Source organism: Carcharodon carcharias, chromosome 31 (genome assembly GCF_017639515.1).
Source record: "Carcharodon carcharias isolate sCarCar2 chromosome 31, sCarCar2.pri, whole genome shotgun sequence".
Classification (NCBI taxonomy): domain Eukaryota; kingdom Metazoa; phylum Chordata; class Chondrichthyes; order Lamniformes; family Lamnidae; genus Carcharodon; species Carcharodon carcharias.
The window spans coordinates 25,452,876-25,473,723 of record NC_054497.1 but is presented as its reverse complement, the minus strand read 5'-3'; positions in this window follow the sequence as shown (position 1 = coordinate 25,473,723).

The following is a 20,848-nucleotide window of genomic DNA, read 5'->3' as shown; positions in this document are numbered from 1 at the left end:
GTTCCACTGGCATAGCAGCGAGACCGGCGAAGCACTGTGGCAGTTAGGCTATGAATGTTGCACTCACCTTGAAGTTGCGAGCGCAGTGAGGTTTGGCCGCCGTATGCCACTCTTTTTCCAATGTGACTGAGGGCGGTGTGAGCACGATGCGAGATTGGGAGGCGGCACATAATTCCAGCAGGCAGCATATTTTACGAGCATTCGTGAAATAGTAATGAATGCAAAATTGCGTTCGCGCCACTAGTCAGCAGGATACCCGACTCACCCTGAACCCACCAGTGGGAGAATTGCAAACTGCTTTCACACCGGCGGTATTCCGGTTTTTTGGCTCCTGCTGGATGCTCCGCTCCCGCCAACCACAAAACCCTCCGCAGGCAGGATGTGAAAATTCCGCCCATTATCTCTGTTTCTCTCTCTCTCCATAGACGCTGTCAGACCTGCTGAGTCTTTCCAGCACTTTCTGTCTTTATTGTAACCGTGAAACCTTTTCGTTTTTCTCTCTTAAATCAGTGGTTCTTGGACGTTTTTGTCTGCGGGCCGCTAAGGGGGGGGCAAAAGACCCTTCTCCCTACCCGCTTTCACTTGCCACCACAAAAAAAATACTCATTAAGATGAATAGGAGGAAGGATGCTGCTTTCGATGGTGTCTGGTGCCAAGCTGGATAGCTTCAGTCCCGTGTCAGGCTCCGTGCTCAGCCAGTTCCTTTTCTCTGTTTCCAGCCCCCATCAGTGTTGAAAATCCGATCTCGCAGTGGGATGTTGTTGGGAAAGGCAGCATTCTCTCCAGAGCGACGTCGGCGATTCCAGGATTCCCAGACCATACATGGAGCCACAAAGCCCATCAGACCATTCCCGCCAAATACCAGCTGCTGTGTGTTCTTATTGTCTTTTGATTGCCAGATGTTGTTCACAATCGCATTTTAGGTTTGTAAAGATCAGAAACTCTTTATGTTTAATTTTGCCAGGCTTCAATAGAAGAACCAGATTGAACTGGTTGTGTCCACATCACTTCAGTCTCTAGCACAACTGTGAAATGTGGCCCCCTGGAACACTTACACATAATGCACTAGTTCCTAGCTAAGTGAGTTCCTAACTACTTACAGATAATACAGCAATATATAATACCAGCTTCAGTCACCTTACATTTTGGACTAGCCCAAGGATCAACTGGGGGACCCTCGTGGAACACGCTTTAAGAACCACTTCCCGAAAAGCAGATTTCTACCCAAATTCTCCCGTTTGGCTGCCTTAACCTCAGCAGAACTTGCACAGACTCTGATTTTAATCCCTGTGCCTCCCCACCCCACACTGCCCCACCACCGCCACCACCCGTAAGAATGGTCAGGCAAGGGGGGTTACGTTCTTAAGATCCAAAGTCCCCTCTCTAGCCCAACCCATTTCCACTCATCATGATATGAAAGCCAGAGATTTAGGCACTGGGCAAGGTTCCCATTAAAAGTCAAATGGGGCCTAATTAAGATTCTTCTTCAGTTCTCCACCCAAAGGCAGGTCCAATCCACAGCGCCACAACCTCTACCACGGCTAGGGCAAGGAGGCAGGTCCTGAATACACCCCGACCAGAAACAAGGATTGAATCTATGTAGTTAGCACCAATCTGATCCACAATGGCCATCCAGCCAACTTAGCCAACCACATGCACCCCCCCCCACCCCACCCCCACCCCACACCGACCCCCTCCACTGAAAGAGTCTCAGTTGCTGTGGCAACGTACACTTTTCCATGCATGTTGTGGTCTGGAGCTAAGGATAGTGATGATAAAAGCTCCAATGTTTTTTTCCATCGTGTGACTGACCAGGAATCTCTCCCGTTCTTACCGCGTGTGTTGCAAGTATTTACAAGTTGATATTCAACCTGCTTGGCTACATTATGAATGTACCTTCCTTGGCCCCTAGTTAAGATGCAGCATAATATCGGCATCAAGTCACAGAAGTGGCCCAGATTGGTTTTAAAGATGTTCTTCTCTAGAACTCCTTGTGGGCTGAGTTACTACCCCAGTCCCCCACCCTCCCCATCCCCCAGTCCACTCCCCTACCTCAGGCCCCTACTTGTTTCCCAGTTTGAATTTGTACTAATTCCTGTCTGTTGTTTCCCTTTAAAATCTTACACTCCAAAAATAATTTCTGGTCTTCATTTTTTGACACCTTTGTCAGCTTTTCAAAAACAACCACTTCATTAAATCGAGGTAAAGCAAGTTCAGCTCCCTCTGTGGACGAGGGGTTTTCTCAGGCTTGTCCCAGCTCTGCCTCAGCCTCAGCTAGCTGAAAAGTTAAACCGGCAAAGATTCCTGGCACAGTCTCGTCTCCTCACAGCTAAATGTACAAAACACGGGAGGGGAGAGGGGCAATGGGCTGGAGGAGATTCAGGAGTGGACCGGAGCATGGAAGAGTGTCAGCAAACCACTAAGACAGTTAAGTTACCCTGTCCTCACATAACCAGCAACTGTGTATCCCAATCATGGTGACTTCTCAGCAATCAAAGACATTATCCCAGGTTCCCCGATGTAATTTTTTAAATTCATTCACAGGATGTGAGCATTGCTGGCGAGGCCAGCATTTATTGCCCATCCCTAACTGCCCATGCTCAGGGGGCATTTAAGAGTCAACCGCATTGCCACAGATCAGGTAAAGACAGCAGATTTCCTTCTCTAAAAGACAACAGAGAAGAGATTTTTTTATTGAATTCAAACTTCACCATCTGCCATGGTGGGATTCAAACCCTGGTCCCCAGAGCATTATCCTGAGTCTCTGGGTTACCAGTTCTGTCACAGTAGCAATATGCTACCACCTCCCCATCTCAATTATTGAGAAGGTGGTGGTGAGCCGCCTTCTTGAACCGCTGCAGTCCATGTGGTGTAGGTACATCCACAGTGCTGTTAGGGAGGGAGTTCCAGGATTTTGACCCAGAGACAGTGAAGGAATAGCGATATATTTCCAAGTCAGGATGGTGTATAACTTGGAGGGGAGCTTGGTGATGTTCCTATGCATCAGCTGGTGGTAGAGGTTACAGGTTTACAGGTTTGGAAGATGCTGTCAAAGGAACCTTGCTGAGTTGCTGAAGTGCAACTTGTATATGGTACCAACTGCTGCCACTGTGTGTTGGTGGTAGAGGGAGTGAATGTTTAAGGGAGTGGAGGGGCTGTCGATCAAGAGTGCTGTTTTGTCCTGGATGATATTGAGCTTCTTGAGTGTTGTAGGGAGCCACACTCATGCAGGCAAGTGGAGCATATTCTGTCACACTCCTGACTTGTGCCTTGTAGATTGCGAACAGGACTTTCAGGAGTCAGGAGATGAGTTACACGCTGCAGAATTCCCAGGTCTTACAGCCACAGTATTTACATGGCTGGTCCAGTTAATTTCTGGTCAATCGTAACCCCCCACCAGGATATTGTTAGTGTGGGATGATGGTAATGCTGTTGAATGTCAAGGGAAGATGGTTAGATTCCCTTTCATTGGAGATGGTCATTGCCTGGCACTTGTGTGGTGGGAATGTTACTTGCTACTTATCAGCCCAAGCCTCAATGTTGTCCAGGTCTTGCTGCATATGGAGAGAGACGGCTTCAATGTCTGAGGAGTTGTGAGTGATGCTAACCATTGTGCAATCATGAGCGAGCATCTTCACCTCCTATCTTATGGTGGAGGGAAGGTCATTGATGAAACAGCTAAAGATGGTTGGACCAAGGACACTACCCTGAGGAACTCCTTTGGCGATGTCCCGGGGCTGAGATGGCTGACTTCCAACAACCTCAACCATCTTCCTTTGTGCTGGGTATGATTCCAGCCAGTGGAGAGTTTTCCCCCTGATTACCATTGAATTCAATTTTGCTAGGGCACCTTGATGCCACAATTAGTCAAATGCTGCCTAGATGTCAAGGGCAGTCACTCTCACCTCAACTCTGGAATTCAGCTCTTTTGTCCATGTTTGGATCAAGGCTGTAACGTTGCCAGGAGCTGAGTGACCCTGACAGAACCCAAACTGAGCATCAGTGAGCAGGCTATTGCTGAGTAAGTGCCATTTGATAGCACTGTTGTTGACACCTTCCATCACTTTGCTAATGATCAAGAGGAGACCAATGGGACAGTAATTGGCTGGAATGGATTTCTCCTGGCTTTTATGTACAGGACATAGCTGGATAATTTTACACGTTGTCGGGTAGATGCCTGTGTTGCAGCTCTGCTGGAACAGCTTGGCTAGGGGCGCGGTTAGTTCTGGAGCACAAGTTTTCAGTAATATAGCTGGGATGTTGTCAGGGCCCATAGCCTTTGCAGTGCCTTCCAGTGCCTTTAGCCTTTCTTAATACACTTTGAGAGAATAAAATTTGCTGAAGACTGGCATCTGTGATGCTGGGGATCTCTGGAGGAGGCCGAGATGGATCATCGGCTCAGCACTTCTGGCTGAAGGTGGTTTCAAATGCTTCAACCATATCTTTCACATTGATCTGTTGGGCTCCTCCATCATTGAGGATGGGGGTATTTGTGGAGCCTCCTCCTCCAGTGAGTTGTTTAATTGTCAACCACAATTCACAACTGGATGTAGCAGGACCGCAGAGCTTTTATCTGATCCGTTGATTATGGGGTCGCTTCACTCTGTCTATTGTATGCTAGTTCAGATTGTTCAGCACGCAAGTAGTCCTCTGTTGTAGCTTCACCAGGTTGGCACCTCTGGGCTGCTGTAAATCATAGCCTCAGACCCTACACCACAACTGAGATCAACCAATTGGCACAAACTGGGAATGATGTTTGACATTTTGATCTGAGTTGTTCAAACTCCCGACCACAATGGCCAACTGGACCATCAAGGAAACACCCACCATCACATTCTGAAAGCAGAAAATATATGAACTATGACTCACCTCCTGCTGTTGAAACTTTCTGGGATAGATGTTACTTTTTCTCGTTTCTTCATTGGGCCGATAGGATGTTGCTGACTCTCTTCCCATTTTTCCCACATTGGCAGAGTTGAATTCCCGGTGTGTGTCAGTGACTGGCCTGTTGGAAGATACTCATTGTGAACCGACACACTGATACTGGGTATTCCAATGAAATAAGGTCCCACTTTTGGCTTTGTTATCATTTACATTGGAATCGCAGAATGATACAACAGAACAGGAGGCTATTCAGCTCATCATGCCAGTGCTGGCTCTTTAAAAGGGCTGACAGATTAATCCCATTCCCCTGCCCATTCCCAATATCGGTGCATATATTCAACTATTTATCCAATTCTCTTCAGAGTTTTGAATTTGAATATTGAAATTGCATGCCAAAGGGATGGAGCAGGGAAATGGGACTGACTGGATTCCTCTACAAAGAGCCAGCAGGAACGCAATGGGCTGAATGGTCACCTTGTTATACTAGGACATAGGAACATAGGACTGAGAAGCAGGAGTAGGCTATTCAGTCCTTCAAACCTGCTCAATCTAGCTGGGGTCTCAACTCCACTTTTCTGTCTGTCCGCCATAACCCTTGACTCCCTTGTCTATCAAAAATTTAACTCAGCCTTGCAATGACTCAGCCTCCACTGCTCTACGGGGAAGAGAATGTCACAGACTAAAGACCCCCTGAAAGAAAACAATTCTCCTTATCTCCGTCTTAAGTGGTAGACCTCTTATTCTTAAACAGTGTCCCTTAGTTCTGGTCTCCCCCACAAGAGGGAACATCCTCCCGATATCTACCCTGTCAAATCCCCTCAGGATCTTATATGTTTTAATTAAGTCACCTCTCATTCTTCTAAATTCCAATGGGTATAGGCCCAAAGGGGTTCAACCAAGGATGAGAGGTAATCTCGTTGAAGCTTACAAAATCTTTACAGGGTAGACGTGGATAGGTGGGTCTAGAACCAAGGAGCACAGCCTTGGAATAAGGGGCAGGCCATTTAAGACTGAGATGAGGAGGAATTTCTTCACTCAGAATCTTTGGAGTTCTTTACCCCAGAGGGCTGTGGAAGCTCAATCATTGAGTATGTTCAAGTCAGAAGTTGATAGGTTTCTGGATACTAATGACATCAAAGGATGTGGGGATAGTGGGAAAAATGGCATAAGAGTTAGTTGATCAGCCATGATTTGGCTTAGCAGCTTCGATGTACTGAATAGTCTACTCCTGCTCCTATTTCCTATGTTCCTAACCTTTTTCATAAGGTAAGTGGTGAATCTTTCGAACTGTCTGCCCCAGAGGGCTGTAGAGGCTCAGTCATTGAGTATGTTCAAGACTGGGACCAATAAATTTCTACATATTAAAAACATCAAGGATATTGGGATAGTGAAGGAAAATGGTTTTGAAGTACAAGAACAGCTACAGTCTCATTGAATGGTGGAGTGGGCTCGAAGGGCTGAATGGCCAACTCTTGCTCCTATTTCTTATGTTCTTATCCCAGGAATGAGTCGAGTGAACCTTCTCTGAGTTGCTTCTAACGCAATTATATCCTTTGTCAAATAAGGAGACCAAAACTGTACACAGAGCTCCAGATGTACTGACTCTAAGACTAACTCAATGAAAGTTACTATTGAATCTCCCTCCACCGCCCTTTCAGGCAGTGCATTCCAGATCATACCAACTCACTCTGTAAAAATATTTGTCCTCAAGTGCAAAGAATAATGTAGATTCAGGAACTGGGGGAGATTGAAAGAACAGTAAAGGAAGGCAACAAAGATATTTGTCAGGAATAAAGAGTAATAAAAAAATATATAATCACATTAGAAGTAAAATGCTAAAAAATCTCAACCTAAGTCCCAACCGGCCTTGAAACTCCAAACTTCCAGTTTTAATGGAGATGGAATGGGCGCAGGTGACCAATCAGATCTCAGGAGGCGGGGCGCTCATCTAAATATTTTAATGAAGCTGCGCGTCTCAGGTTTTAGCTCCAGATAGAATTTTATCCTGGTCGCCTGAGTGTCCCAGGTCTCAGGAGAAAAAACTGGAGCTGATTAGATAGAACCAACATGATTTGTACAGGGTAGGACAGGTCAAAGGGACCTAATTGATTTTTTTGAGCAAATAACTAAAGTAGTAGACAGTGGAATGTCTCATGCATGTGGTTTATATGGACTTCCAGAAGACATTTGATAAGGTTCAACATAAGAGACTTTTAGCTATAATTAAAGCTCATTAAATTGAAGGAAAGTTATGGGCCTGGTTAAACAGGAGGAGATAGAGAGGGTGGATATACTAAAATTGGAAAGTAGTGACTGGTGCTCCATAAGGATCTGGGCTGGGGCCTCAACTATTCACTATATTTATAATCTGAGCCAACTCCAGGCAAAGACCAAGGTCTGTAAGGAGGTTGTGATTTCCTGTTTGCCAAACTAGTTGCTGGTTCAGAGCTGCATGTTCAATGTAGCCTGGGATTATTCACCAATGCATATGACAACTTTGGCTTTACAATCAGCACAAAAAAACTGAAGTAATGCAGTAGCCTGGTCCAGAAAATCCTGATCTCAAGCCCACGACCAGAGCCTGTCAGCAGTGGATATGTTCACATATCTTGGCAGCACTGCTTCTCGAGCTGTCTATATTGACGACAAGACACATGTAAGAATTGCTAAAGCACATGTAGTCTTTGGCAGACTTCAAACATCAGTCTGGGAATGAAGAGGAGTAAGTCTGCCTACAAAACTGAAAGTCTATAGAGCAATACTCCTGTTCACTCTGCTCTACCCATGCGTGACATGGACTATGTACCAGTGTCATGCCAAGAAGCTCAACCATTTTCACTTGAGCTGCCTACGGAAGCTTCTGAAAATCAGATAGCAGGACACTGAGGTGCTCACCCAACCTGGTGTGCCAAGCATCCATAACTTACTGAGACAGTCACAACTGAGTTGGGCTGGTCATGTAGCCAGACTGCCTGATACTTGTTTACCAAAGTGAATCTTCTATGGAGAGTTTGAGTCTGGGGTGCGCTATCATAGCAGTCAAAGGAAACACTACAATGACACTCTGAAGGCTTCACTCAGGTGTGATGATGTTGAATTCGAGTCCTGGGAGAAGCTCGCCCAGGATTGCTGCACCCAGTGTAACCAAATAAAAAACAGTGCAGCCTCCTCTGAATGCAAGCACATATCAAAGAGAAAACACAAGGAGAGGAAATCCCGAGCCAGCAACCCGTCCAAAACTCAGCTGTCTGTGGTATCCAGTCCTATTTGAAGCAGAATCTTTCCTATGCAGATCGGCCTTAGCAGTGAATATAGCCACCAGAACCCACCTAACCACCCTAGATGATGGACACGATCATCTTCACCACAAAGGGCGAACAAGCAAGAGGATATTTATTAATGGCTTAGATGGCCCAGCCATATATCCAAAAGGCATTCAATGAAGTGCCACACAACGTATTGTGAGCAAAGTTAGAGCTCACTGAATAAAAGGGACAATAGCAACATGGATACAGAATTGGCTGAGTGACAGGAAACAGAGAGTAGTGGTGAACAGTTGTTTCACAGGCTAGAGGAAGGTTTGTGGTGGAGTTCCTCAGAGGTCAATGTTGGGACCCTCACTCTTCCTGATATATATTAATGACCTAGACCCTGGTGTACAGGGTACAATTTCAAAATTTGTGGATGATACGAAACTTGGAGTTTGGGAATCGTGAGGAGGATGGTATAGAATTTCAAAAGGGCATAGACATGTTGGTGGAATGGGCAGACAAAAGGCCCATTAAATTTAATGCAGCAAAGTGTGAAATCATTCATTTTGATAGGAAGAACGCAGAGAAACTATATAATATAAAAAGTACAATTCTAAAGGGGGTTCAGGATTACAGGGACCTGGGTGTACATGTGCATAAATCATTGAAGGTGTCAGGACAAGTTGAGAGCAAAGTTAAAAGAGCAATTTGCATCCTGGACTTGATAAATAGGTGCGTTGAGTTACGTTAAACCTGTATAAAACACTGGTTCAGCCTCAACTGAAGTATCCCATTCTGGGCACCGAACCACTATGCAAGATGGTAGTGTCACTGGACTGGTAATTCAGAGGCCCAGACCGACGCTCTGGAGGCGTGGGTTTAAATCCTACCATGGCAGCTGGTGGAATTTAAATTCCATTAATTTCTGGAATGCAAAGCTAGTCTCAATAGTCGTGACCTTGAAATTATCATCAATTGTTGTAAAAACCCATCTGGTTCACTTAGGGGAGGGAAATCTGCCTTCTGTACCCAGTCTGGCCTACATGAGACTCCAGAACCACAGTAATGCGGTTGCCTCTTAACTGCCCTCAAGCCACCCAGTTCAAGGCTAGTTAGAGGTGGGCAACAAACGCTGGCCTTGCCAGTGGTGCCCACATCCCAGGAAAGAATACATTTTTAAAAAACTTTAGGAAGGATGTGAAGGCATTAGAAGATTCACAAGAAAGATTCCAGAATGAGGAACTGCAGTTATGAAGATAGATTGGAGAAGTTGGGACTGTTTTTCTTGGAGAAGAGAAGGCTGAGAGGAGAGTTAAGAGAGGTACCCAAAAATCATGAGGGGTCTGGTCAGAGCAGATAGGGAGAAACTATTCCAATTGGTGAAAGGATCTGGCACCAGAGGGCACAAATTTAAGGTACTAGGCAAAATGCAGACATGAGGAAAAACTTTTTCATGCAGCGAGTGGTTAGGGTCTGGAATGCGCTGCCTGAGAGTGTGATGGAGGCAGGATCAATCGGGGCTTTCAAAAGGGAATTGGATCATTATGTGAAAAAGAAGAACGTACAGGGCTATGGGGAAAAGGCAGGGGAGTAGCACTCGATGAATTGCATCTTCAGAGGGCCAGCACAGACACGACAGACCGAATGGCCTCCTTCTGCGCTGTAACCATTCTGTGACTCTACAAGTGAGTGGACGAAACTTGTGGCAGACGGATTTCAATGTAGTTATGTGTGGATCATCAATTTTGGACCAAGAATAAATAGCTCTAAGTACTTTGTAAATAGTGCTAATTTCAGAACTGTGAAGATCCAAAGAAATTTAGGGACCCATGAACACAGATCACTAAAATATAATGGTCAGGAACAAAAAAAATCAAAATAACTAATGGAATGCTGGACTTCATGAGTTGAGGGCTAGAATAAATAAAAGGGAAGTTCAGCTACATCAACACAAAGCCCTGATTAGCCCTGGAGCACCTCTTACAGATCCAGGTAACACTGCTTAGATAGGATATATTGACCATGGATTCAGTGCAGCATTTATTCATCAGAATGTTACCAGGGCTTCAAGGTTTAGATTATGAGAAGGAAGTGCATAAACTTGGCTTGTGTTCCATGGAATGTAAAAGGCTAAGAGGTGATTTGACTGAGCTTTTTAGGATCTTGAAAGTAATTAATATGGTAGAAAGAGGAAAATGTATTCTGTTGGTGGGGGAGACAACTTTAAAGTCAGAATCATTAAAGAGAGAAGTTAGGGGAAAAAAGCTCATCAGCTGAAGGGTGTTGGAAATGTGGAACTCTCTCCCACAGCCAAATGTAGATGCTAGCTCAATGAATCATTTTATATTTAAACTGATGGGTTTTTGCTAGCCAAGGGCTGTAAGATATATGGAGCCAAGACAGGATGGAGTTAGAATACAGATTGGCTATGATCCCACTGAATGGCGGAACAGGCTTGAGGGGTAGAATGGTCTCTTCCTGTTCCTCATCTTGCCTCAGCTTCTTTGGCCAATCACCTTACATCTATTCCCTCAGGTTTCCGATTCCCCTGTCACAGTAAACGGTTTCTCCTGATTTACTGTACCAAAACCCATCATAATTCAAACACTTTGACTAAATCACCAAAAAAGTTGGAGCCTCTACCATCACTATCCACAGGGCCAGATTACAACATGCATGACATGCATGTTGCCACAGCAACTCAGTGGCATAGTAGGTATTGTCCTGGCTTTTGAGCCATAAGCTCTGGACTTGATGGCCAAGGATGGTGTGTTCATATCGTGGACAAACAGCCTCCAAATCCTTCCAACACACACTAATGGCTGGCAGTAAGAGTGGGAGAGATTCCTGGTTAGCCACGTGATGGAAAGACCCTCTACCATCACTACCCATAGCTCCAGACTACAACATGCATGTAAAAGTGCAGGTTGCCACGGCAGCCTGGGTTCACTGAGTGACCTGTGACACACCATTACCACCACTAAATCTCTCCTTAACCCTCTCTGCTCTAAGGAGAACAATTCCAACTTCTCTATAAGTCTCTCCATCTTACTGAAATCCCTCATTATTATTTCTCCTTGTTCCTTTTTGGAATCAATGTCACACGAAGTTGAACATTGTAAGGCCACCTGCTTCCTGGAGACTGTCACCTGTAAATGAGAGGGAACTGGCTGATTCCTGCTGTGCACCTCCCACCCTGACCAGGCCCGGCCTGTCCTGGCTGATTCCTGCTGTGCATCTCCCACCCTGACCAGGCCCGGCCTGTCCTGGCTGATTCCTGCTGTGCATCTCCCACCCTGACCAGGCCCGGCCTGTCCTGGCTGATTCCTGCTGTGCATCTCCCACCCTGACCAGGCCCGGCCTGTCCTGGCTGATTCCTGCTGTGCATCTCCCACCCTGACCAGGCCCGGCCTGTCCTGGCTGAATACTGCTGTGCATCTCCCACCCTGACCAGGCCCAGCCTGTCCTAGCTGATTCCTGCTGTGCTTCTCCCACCCTGACCAGGCCCGGCCTGTCCTGGCTGAATCCTGCTGTGCATCTCCCAACCTGACCAGGCCCGGCCTGTCCTGGCTGAATCCTGCTGTGCATCTCCCACCCTGACCAGGCCCGGCCTGTCCTGGCTGAATCCTGCTGTGCATCTCCCACCCTGACCAGGCCCGGCCTGTCCTGGCTGAATCCTGCTGTGCATCTCCCACCCTGACCAGGCCCGGCCTGTCCTGGCTGAATCCTGCTGTGCATCTCCCACCCTGACCAGGCCCGGCCTGTCCTGGCTGAATCCTGCTGTGCTTCTCCCACCCTGACCAGGCCCGGCCTGTCCTGGCTGAATCCTGCTGTGCATCTCCCACCCTGACCAGGCCCGGCCTGTCCTAGCTGATTCCTGCTGTGCTTCTCCCACCCTGACCAGGCCCGGCCTGTCCTAGCTGATTCCTGCTGTGCTTCTCCCACCCTGACCAGGCCCGGCCTGTCCTGGCTGAATCCTGCTGTGCATCTCCCACCCTGACCAGGCCCGGCCTGTCCTGGCTGAATCCTGCTGTGCTTCTCCCACCCTGACCAGGCCCGGCCTGTCCTGGCTGAATCCTGCTGTGCATCTCCCACCCTGACCAGGCCCGGCCTGTCCTGGCTGATTCCTGCTGTGCTTCTCCCACCCTGACCAGGCCCGGCCTGTCCTAGCTGATTCCTGCTGTGCTTCTCCCACCCTGACCAGGCCCGGCCTGTCCTAGCTGATTCCTGCTGTGCACCTCCCACCCTGACCAGGCCCGGCCTGTCCTGGCTGATTCCTGCTGTGCTTCTCCCACCCTGACCAGGCCCGGCCTGTCCTGGCTGAATACTGCTGTGCATCTCCCACCCTGACCAGGCCCGGCCTGTCCTAGCTGATTCCTGCTGTGCTTCTCCCACCCTGACCAGGCCCGGCCTGTCCTAGCTGATTCCTGCTGTGCATCTCCCACCCTGACCAGGCCCGGCCTGTCCTAGCTGATTCCTGCTGTGCATCTCCCACCCTGACCAGGCCCGGCCTGTCCTGGCTGATTCCTGCTGTGCTTCTCCCACCCTGACCAGGCCCGGCCTGTCCTGGCTGAATCCTGCTGTGCATCTCCCACCCTGACCAGGCCCGGCCTGTCCTGGCTGAATACTGCTGTGCATCTCCCACCCTGACCAGGCCCGGCCTGTCCTGGCTGATTCCTGCTGTGCTTCTCCCACCCTGACCAGGCCCGGCCTGTCCTAGCTGATTCCTGCTGTGCTTCTCCCACCCTGACCGGGCCCGGCCTGCCCCTTCTTCCCAGTTGTCATCAGAAAGTTACAAGTGAGAGAAATCAACAGACAAGCATCACATCCTACCACAATGTATCAGCGATCCAACATAGTCACACTGGAGAATCATGCAGCACAGAAGGCCATTCAGCCCATCATGCCTGTCCCGGTTCTTTGAAAGAACTATCGGATTATTTCCATTCCCCAGGTTTTCCCCAGAGTCATGAAATTTTTATTTTTCACCTTCAGGATTTATCCAATATTCTTTTGACTTTCAACAACAACAACCATCTTCCTTTGTGCTAGGTATGACTCCAACTAGAGGAGAGATTCCCCCCTGATTCCCATTGATTTCAATTTTGCTCAAGCTCCTTGAAATCATCAGTGAACATCCCCACTTCTGACCTTATGATGGGAGGAAGGTCATTGATGAAGCAGCTGAAGATGGTTGGGCCAAGGACACTACCCCGAGGAACTCCTGCAGTGATGTCCTGGGACTGAGATATCGACGTCCAACAACCATAACCATCTTCCTTTGTGCTGGGAATGACTCCAACCAATGGAGAGTTTTCCCCCTGATTCCCATTGATTCCAGTTTTGCAAGGGCTCCTTGATACCACACTCTGTTAAATGCTGCCCTGATGTCAAAGGCAGTCACTCCTACCTCACCTCTGGAATTCAGCACTTTTGTCCATGTTTGAACCAAGGCTGTAATGTGGTTAGGACCTTAGTGGCCCTGGTGGAACCCAAACTGAGTGTCAGTGAGCAGATTATTGCTCTGTAAGTCCCGTTTGATAGCACTATTGATGACCCCTTCCACCACTTTGATTGATATGGAGCAGGTGTGGAGGTGGGGGCGGGGTGGGGGGGTGTAATTGGCCAGAATGTATTTTTCTTGCTTTTTTTTTGTGGACAGGACATAACCGAACAAGTTTTCACAAGGCCTCCTTAGGCACAGATGCCAGTCTTCAGCCAATTCGATTCACTCAATGTGATATCAAAAAACAGCTGAAGGCACTGGATACTGCAAAGGCTATGGGTCCTGATAACACCCTGGGAATAGTACTGAAGACTTGTGCTCCAGGACTAGCCTCACCTTTAGCCAAGCTGTTCCAATACAGCTACAGCACTGGCATCTACCCAGCAATGTGGAAAATTGCCCAGACGTCAGTACACAAAAAGCAGGACAAATCCAACCCGGCCAATGACCAGTTCATCAGTCTACTCTCAATCATCAGTAAAGTGATGGAAGGAGTCATCGACAGTGCTATCAAGCAGCACTTATTCAGCAATAACCTGCTCACTGACGCTCACTCCAGAAGTGAGGTAGGATTGACTGCCCCTGACATCAAGGCATCATTTGACTGAGTGTGGCATCAAGGAGCCCTAGCAAAACTGGAGTCAACGCGAATCAGGGGGAAAACTCTCCATGGTTGGAGTCATACCTAGCACAAAGGAAGATGGTTGTGGTTGTTGGAGGTCAGTCATCTCAGTTCCAGGACATCGCTGCAGGAGTTCCTCAGGGTAGTGTCCTCGGCCCAACCATATTCAGCTGCTTCATCAATGCTCTTCCCTCCATCACAAGGTCAAAAGTGGGGATATTCGCTGATGATTGCACAATGTTCAGCAACATTCGCAACTCCTCAGATACTGAAGCAGTCCATGTCCAAATGCAGCAAGACCTGGACAACATTGACTGATAAGTGGCAAGTAACATTCACACCATCTCCATCAAGAGAGGATCTAACCATCGCCCCTTGACATGCAATGGTATTACAATCACTGAATCCCCAATTATCAACATCCTGGGGGTTAACATTGACCAGAAGCTGAACAAATACTGTGGCTCCAAGAGCAGGTCAGAGGCTAGGAATCCTGTGGTGAGTAACTCACCTCCTGACTCCCCAAAGCCTGTCCACCTTCTACAAAGCTCAAGTCAGGAGTGTGATGGAATACTCCCACTTGCCTGGATTTGTGCAGCTCCAACAAAACTCAAGAAGCTCAACACCATCCAGGACAAAGCAGCCCGTCCACTGCCTTAAACATCCATTCACTCCACCACCGATGCACAGTGGTAGCAGTGTGTACCATCTACAAGATGCACCACAGCAACTCACCAAAGCTCCTGCAACAGCACCTTCCAAACTTACAACATCTACCACCTCAAAGGACACCACCACCTGCAAGTTCCCCTCCACCATCCTGACTTGGAAATATATTGCTGTTCCTTCACTGTCGCTGGGTCAAAATCCTGGAACTCCCTCCCAAACAGCACTGTGACTGTATCTATCTACACCACATGGACTGCAGCGGTTCAAGAAGGTGGCTCATCAACATTTTCTCAAGGGCAATTAGGGGTGGACAATAAATGCTGGCCCAGCCAGTGATGACTACATCCCGTGAAATAATAATCAAAAAAATTGCTGGGTATATGCCAGTGTCGTAGCTGTACTAGAAAAGCTCGACTAGGGGCACAGTTGGTTCTGAAGCACAAGTCTTCAATGCTATTGCGAGAATTTTATCAGGGCCCAAAGCCTTTTCAGTATCCAGTGCCTTCAGCCATCACTTGATAGGACATGCAGTGAATCAAACTGTCTGAAGATTGGATTCTGTGACGTTGGGGACCTCAGGAGAAGGCTGAGATGGATTATTCACTTAGCATTTCTGGCTGAAAGAGGTTGCAAATTCTTCAGCCTTGTCTTTTTGCATTGGTCCCTCAGAATGGGACATGGAAGCTCCAGAAATAGGGCATTGCTCTCCCCAAGTGGGCTCTGCTTCTTCCAATACAGAGCATTAATGAGGGAATTATCACTCGGGTTGGGGCATGGATCTCTTGGAATGTGGCATGGATCGTTCAGGGTGGGGCTTGGATTTCTTGCGATGGAGAATGAATCTCCAGAAGGAATTTCCCAGAGTGGGATTAAAATAGGGCATGGATCTCCCAGATATAGGCACGGGTTTCTCGGCGAGCGCCATGGATCTGTCGGACTGTGGGAAAGTCTTCCAGAATGGGACATCGGTCTTCCGGAATGGGGCCCGGATCTCCAGGAAAGGGCCAAGGTCCATGCTCCATTGTCTTTCTCCATGCTTCCCTGGCAATCTAATTGCTGCCTGTCCATATGTGTGTGGGAATCATGGTCACCAGGAGCAACATAGGTGCATTTAAGGGCTAACTGGATAAGTACGTGAGGGAGGAAGGAATTGCAGCATCTGCTGATAGGGTGTCATGAAAAGGGATGGGAGGAGGCTCTTGTGGAGTGTTAACAAACGCAAGGGCCAGTTGGGAGGAATCAGCTGTTTCTGTGCTACAAAGGGGGTCTCGCCAGGGCTGGAAATCCCCTGCATCACACAGCAACTGCAATTTAACACCTCTGACTACTAAAGGAATTTGCAAAATAAAATTATTTTTATATAAGGGCCCTTTATGAAGGAAATATGGCCTTGATTTGTTTACAGTTGAGTTAGCGAGCACATTTCCCCATTATTCTAGGTTATCTAAATGGTGCACCAACCCGACTTTTGTGTTATCGCAGGTCGGGAAACCAACCTTTGTCATTTGAATGGTTCCACTCCCATCAGGATCAGATCGTGGCGTACATCTGTGCCTTCTTCACACAGCAGGGACAACTGTGATCCAGTGCACAGAGCACTTTCTGGATCTTGTATTTAAAAAGCCCCTTATCACTTTTGGGTCACTGCTGTGGTGCTGTCACTGCTCATGCAATCTCAGAACTTTACAGCAAATAAAGAGGACCTTCAGCCCATCATGCCTATGCTAGCTGTTTGAAAAAGCTGTCCAAGGAGTCCCACTGCCCCACTCTGTCCCTTTGGTTTAGCAAGTTCCTCCTGTTCAAGTAAATGTCCAATTCCCTTTTGAAAGTTCCCACTGAATCTTCTACAGGCAGCACATTCCAGGTCACAACAGTGAATAAAAAATTACACCTCATCCACCCTCTGGTTTTTTTTGGCAATTTTCTTAAACCCCTCATCTAGTTACCAACTCACCCACCAGGGGAAACAGCTTCTCCTTATTCAGTCAAAACCCTTTATTATTTTGAACACCTCCGTTAAGTTTCCTCCTAAACCTTCCCTGCTCCAAGGGGAATAGTTTCAGCATCTCCAATCTCTTTATGTAACTTGTCTCTCCTCCCTAGTACCATTCTGGTAAATCTCCTCTACACCATCTCCAAAGCCTTGATATCCATCCTTGATGTGTTAAATGGGAAGCCTGTACATCTACATTACATTCCCAATCTTTGCCCCATAGAATTATATAGAAACTACAGCTTAAAAACAGCCCATTGGTGCTCCTTTCAAACCCCCTCACATCCTTCCTCATTTAACCTTATCGGTACCCTCTATTCCTTTCTTCCTCATGTGTTTATTGAGCTTTCCCTTAAAGGTATCTTTGATATTAATAATCACTTGGTAGTACAGAACTTGAGTATTGTTGAAAAAAGAGACATGCTGTCAAATCTTTTCATCTTGCACTCATCAGGACAAATACAAGAATACCAGATTTCAAAGAAAAGAACATTTTATAGTGCATGAGAACAAAGTGCTGATTGGTTGGCAAGTGAACTCTGATTGGTTGAGGTGTTATCATGGAGAATGCACCAGGGAACAGTAATCTCCCAAGCTTTTAAATTCAAAAGAGGCAAGTCGACTCTGATTGGTCAAGGCGTTGCCATGGGGAATGCACCTGGGAACAGTTGTCCCCCATGCTTTTGGTTAATTGAAAAAGGTGCAATGCTGGACACATTTTTCTGTTTGAAGAGGATATTCTTTCTGTTTGTAGCTTCTAGCAAGAATAAGTAAGTCACATTGCTAGCCCAACTTAGACTGATTGTTATTGTAATTCTTAGCACACTTGGGATTGTTCAGCAAGTGTTGTCCAAATGTGGAATCACATCTAACATTAGACATTATGTTCTGAGCTTTGCAAGCATGGGATGGTTGAATATGGTCAGTACTCTGCCTGTTGTCAACATCCGAAAGATCGTATCAAACAGCATGTTAACCTACTCTATGACATTCCAGTATGCAACATGTCAATCAATTCAACTATCTAGAAAACAGGGTAACATCCAAAGTCAAAAACAATGCTGAAATCTGAGAAAGGATTGAACAAGCCAAAAGTATTTTTACAAAAAGTAAGCAGCATTCTAAGAAAGGTCAGCTCGGGTCTTGAAACGAGAATCTGTGGATTAAAATATTATGTTTGGTCAGTAATGAATTATGGATGTAAAGCTCGGAACATTGGGAAAGGGGAAGAAAAGGAAATCAACGGCTTTGAAATGTGGTGCTAAAGGAGAATCCTAAGGGTAAACTGGATGGAGAAAATAACTAACAAAGAAATATTGAATGAGGCTGGATATGAAATAACATGAGAAGATAAATGGAGTTCTCTGCACATGTTATCCCAGAAGGGTTGGAGTGCCTAATCACCACCTAAGGATTAAAAGATGAAGAGCAAGAGGCCAACAGTGAAGGAAGCAGCTGGACAACATTAAAGACCAGCTTAACCAGAACTCCAACAACAAGGTCAACCACTGTTGCTATGATCAGAAGGGCTGGGAGACCATGGCCGCCTACTACACTTAGCAAGGCACTCAGATGTTGGCAACTCCATGTGGTAGTGAGTTCCACATTCTTACCACCCCCTGAGCAGTCATAGTGTAATAGGGATATTACAGCACTGCAGGAGACCCATAGAAGTAAACTGGATTTCTTCTTGGATTTATTGGACCCCATAACTTCTAAGCTCCCCAGCGCTGGGTTTGGGCATGCCCCAAAGATGCACTGGGGAATCCCTCTCAGAAGTTCCCAGGTGAGGGTTTGCAATTGTGCACACTTCCTCTTGACAATTATGCTGAGCTGGGAACCATCCAAAAATGCGATTTAAATCACAAACTTTGGGTGGTTCCACCTGGGTTACACAAATAGTTATTCAGAAAACGTTAGAAGAATTAAAACCGCTTCTAACTTCTGGGTAACAGTTGTGAAGACCCAGACAAACACCACAGGACTACCACCACATCCACAACCCCCACCCCCAGCCACAGGAGTCCCCCCAACACCCCTGACGCTGCCCCCCATGGGACACCCATTCCCGCCTAACCCCCACTCTCCCACACCCCCAACCCCGAAACCCCCCACCCCTCAACCTCCCAACCCCTCAACCTCCCAACCCCTCAACCTCCAATCCCCACTGCCAGACCTTTGACCCCCCCAATCCCTGACATCTGATACCCCCCACCCCCAACACCCCTCAACCTCCAATCCCCACCGCCAGACCTTTGACCCCCCCAACCGGGACCTCTGACACCCCCCACCCCCAACACCCCTCACTCCCCAATCTCCAATCCCCCAACCCCTCAACCTCCAATTCTCCACCGCCAGACCTTTGACCCCCCCAAACCCCGACCTCTGACATCCCCCCATCCCCAACACCCCCCAACCCCCAACCTCCAATCCCTCACCCCCCCCCGACCTCCGAAACCCCCAACCCTGGACATTGATTAACCCCCTTCCCACCCCGGACTTCCGTTCTCCCCCCGCCCCCCTAAACAACACACTCTGGACCTCGGCACCCCCCACTCCCCAACCTCGGACTCCCCATCCTGCCCACCACCCCCCTGGATCTACATCACCCCTCACATCCCCCCCAAGACCTCTGGCTGCCCTCCCACACGCTCCAGACCTCGGAGCCCCCCCTACTCCCAATGGACGTCTGACCACCCCCACACCCCCCACCCTTCCACCGGACCTTGGTAAAAAAGGGGCGTGGCCTCCTTAACTCCTCCAGAGCTGTACTTAGCTGGGGCCTGCGAGGAGTCTTTAGATGCAGGCCCTAAGAAGCTCTAGTGAACGGAAGGGACAGTGTAATTTTCAAGACCGGGTAGGTGTGCATTTATTTCCTCTAATTCCTGTGGACCAGCATCTTCTGATGCTAGTTGAAAGATACGGCCCATTGTCTCATATGGATGGCCTGTAGATTTGGACTTCTTGGCAAGTGGAAGCTTCCTCTCTATGTCTAGCCTATCAGCCCCTTGCTTACTTCAAATACCTCTATCAGGTCACCCCCTCACTCTTCTCCTTCCCGGAGCAAAGAACCCCAGTCTGTTTAGCCTTTCCTGATAGGTGTCACCTTTCAGTTCTGGTATCATCTTTGTAAATGATTTTTGCACCTGCTGCTGTTCTTCTATGTATTTTTTTGTAATATGGGGGCGATATGTAATAATACTGTGCACAGTATTCAGTGTGGTAATTGTAGCAATTAGATTTGCACCAAACCAGGGGTAGATTAAGGAGACAAATCTATCTGGGTTCTGTGCTCCTGATTCCTGCTAGAATGCTTGTAAATGCCGGGTGAGGGTAGGATTAGGTTTGACTGGGACAGCTGTGACTGTGAACACTCACTGTCAGGGCCCACACACGAACAATGGCCACTGAGGCAACAGCTCAATTTAGGAGATTGGTTTCTGGGATGAGAGGATTGACGTATGATGATTCAGTGGAACAGGCTGATATTCTCTGGAGCTTGGAAGAATGAGAGATGATCTCGCTGAAATGTATGAAATTCTTCGAGGGCTCGAGAGGGTAGAGAGGTTGAGAGGCTGTGTCCCACAGCCAGAGAATCTAGAATATAGGGTCTTAGTCATAGGATAAGGAATTGGACAGTTAGGGCTGACTTCTTCATCCAGAGGTTTGTGAATCTTTGGAATTCTCTACCCCAGAGAGCTGTGGAAGCTCAGTTGTTGAGTGTATTCAAGGCAGAAATCAATAGATTTTTGGGCACAATGGGAATTAATGGATATGGTGATAGTATGGGGAGTGGAGTTGAGGCAGATCAGCCATAATTATACTGAAAGATGGAGCAGACTTGAGGGACAGCATTGCCTCCTCCTGTTCCAATTTCTTATGTTTCTTGTCTAAAGTTTCTTAAACAGAATAAAGGGAGTTAA